We start from the raw sequence: 2,792 nt of genomic DNA, 5'->3' as shown, positions 1-2,792 counted from the left end.
TATTATATATGGTATATAATAAATATCAACTTTCAGATCAGTTTTTAGAACAAATATAATTAAACATGTGCATTTATTAAACAGTTTAGATAAGATCTACTGTAAATATTATCTATGATATATAACATAAACATCAGCTTACTGTTTTTATAACAAATCTCCATTCAGTCAGATTAAGAAAACTGATCTGATAAATGTCCTCTATTCTCTTCATTAATTGTTGAAATATCAGAGAAATCCTACATAGTGCATCATTTACTGTATTTTAAGGTGTTACAAAACAATTACTATTAATACAATATAAATGATATATTAAAGAAGTAAATGTGTTTATTTTACAGAATATGATGATGTGGAGGAGAAATCTCAGAAAGACAGGGACCATGTGACTGAGACACGCCCCCAAAGGCCTTTTCTCAGGAAATTACATTTCAACTTTTATAAACACAAAAAATGATTTTATTTTACTTCCAATAATTTCATTCATTCTGAACCATGTTCATTTTCTCACCTTGTTATTAGCAAATAGATTAGGGAGAGTTAAATCACCTCCATTATTACTGAACCAAATGTTTCCAGCTTTCCTTTTACAACACATTTAGTGCTATAAGTCATAGTGAGCTTAAATATCACTGACACACCACACCTCATTTATCTCACCAGTTTATTCCATCAAAATGGCCATAATGTTCATTTCAATCTTTTGGTGAAACATCTGATCTTATCATTCATGTCTAACTGAAACTTGGGAATCTGTTATTCAGTGTTTTTAGAAATGAGTTAATTACATTCCACTTGTTAGATGAAAACTTTATTACATATGTTAAAAATTATTACAAGCCAGAAATATGCAACTGTCTGAAATAGATAAAGATTTTTCATTCATTATGCTCAGGTAATGTTTTATATTTTAAGATCTAATTCAATATTCTATGTTTTCTATGTTGATTTTCTATATGGCTATATGGAACTAGAAAGTGTTGATTAATTTTTCACAACAACACGGCTCTGATAATAGTTAAAATCTTATCATTCGTGTCTAACTGAAACTTGTGATTCTGTTATTAAGTGTTTCAGAAATGAGCCAGAATAAAACTTATTACAAATATTAAAATGTTAATATATATATATATATATATATATTCAATTCAATATATATGTCACACCTGAATTATAGTAAAATAATTTTCCTTTTAGTTATTTAATAGTTACGACTGCCACATAAATGATTCTAATAAATGATTCATTTGAATATTTTATTTTTCCTACAGTTCTTCCTACAGTCCTTCTCATTATGTAAGCCCATAATAAACTGATTTAAAACATGTTATATAACAAAGAATAGTGTATAATCATTTTTGTTGACATTACTAATAGATGTTTATTTAACATTTATAGAAAGAGTCTCGAGTTTCAGTTCTTTGTAACAGTTATTTATTATTATTTCAGCAGCTGCAGTTAAAGTAATCCTGAAAGTCGGGGTGTTGCAGCCCCATCAGCAGCCTTACTTCCTGCCTCCTTGTATAGAATGAGAAATGGACAAGGAATTTAAATATTTTGTCTAAATAAACAATATGCAAGCAAATGCAACCTTTTTATCCATAGTAAGTAAATATTGTGCCTTATTCTGAGCGCTGTATTCACCTTTTTCACTATTTTATTACATATTGTTTACTTAAACAATTGATTAAATAAAAGTGCTTTTATAATATAATGTGATTATGTGGTTTGTGGCTCTTGTAGTGATAAATCTGTGGTCAGTGTCAGGCAATAAAAATAAATAAATATTTATATATTTATACTCTATACTCACGGGTAGCCGCAAACGAGACCATATCACACCGATTTTACGCTCTGCACTGGCTGCCAGTCCGATATCAAATTGATTATAGAATTCAAATCTATGTTAAAAACGCATCTCTTTTCTTGTGCTTTTAATTGTTTGTAATGTGTATGTGTTTTCCTGCTTCTATCCTTGTTCATTTTTATTTTTTTTCCTCTATCTTTGGACAGTATTTTGGCAAATTAAGGTTGAATTTAAATTTGCTTTAGAAATAAAATTGAATTGAATTGAATTGAATATATTAATCAGAACGTTGTGAGTTCAAATCCCAGCACCAGCCTGAGCTCGACCTCCACTGCATACTAAAAACTTCAGATTATTGAATAAATGTAAATGCGCGTACACACACACACACACACACAGAGACACAAACACACACACACACGTGTAGCGTTTCTCTCTCCCTCTCTGATATACAGATTCTTAGACATACACACAGATATAAAGTGTTTATCTGGACACCCAGTTACTGCAATGGTTTATGTGGACTCACCCTTCCTAACATTCCATGAATGAAATTCCTGTCAGAAACACATACACTTACACACAGACATGCAAGAACTAAGATGGCAGCAAAGATAGCGGATTTGCACTCTCTGAAACTTAACTCACCCTTCCTAACATTCCATGAATAACATGGCCACATAAGAACTAAGAAGGTGGTACAGATAGCAGATTTTCACTCTAGGAAACTGGTATTTTGTCCATTATCTTTATAATACTACAATTTACTACTTTAGTGCAAATGTGCAAAATGTATGTGAAACATATCAGCCATCAGAAAATTACAAACATGGGAACAAGCAGAAATAAAAACTATTCAGTTTTATTATTATTATTATTATTATTATTATTATTATTATTATACAGCATCCTGACAGCACCCTTAGCAGGTCACTTGAAAAAAAAAACTTTTCACGAAGCAGAATTCTCAGTTTGGAAATGCTTC

At 30.3% G+C, this 2,792-nt stretch overlaps 1 pseudogene; it reads left to right on the top strand.

Annotated features, from left to right (window-relative positions):
- LOC131369921 (antigen WC1.1-like) overlaps positions 1-1,041 on the top strand; it is an 11,410-nt pseudogene extending 10,369 nt beyond the window's left edge.
- The last annotated feature ends 1,751 nt before the right edge of the window (positions 1,042-2,792 follow it).

Source organism: Hemibagrus wyckioides, linkage group LG19 (assembly GCF_019097595.1).
Source record: "Hemibagrus wyckioides isolate EC202008001 linkage group LG19, SWU_Hwy_1.0, whole genome shotgun sequence".
NCBI classification, from domain to species: domain Eukaryota; kingdom Metazoa; phylum Chordata; class Actinopteri; order Siluriformes; family Bagridae; genus Hemibagrus; species Hemibagrus wyckioides.
The sequence above is the reverse complement of the archived record's forward strand: the minus strand, read 5'-3'. Positions and strand labels throughout refer to the sequence as shown.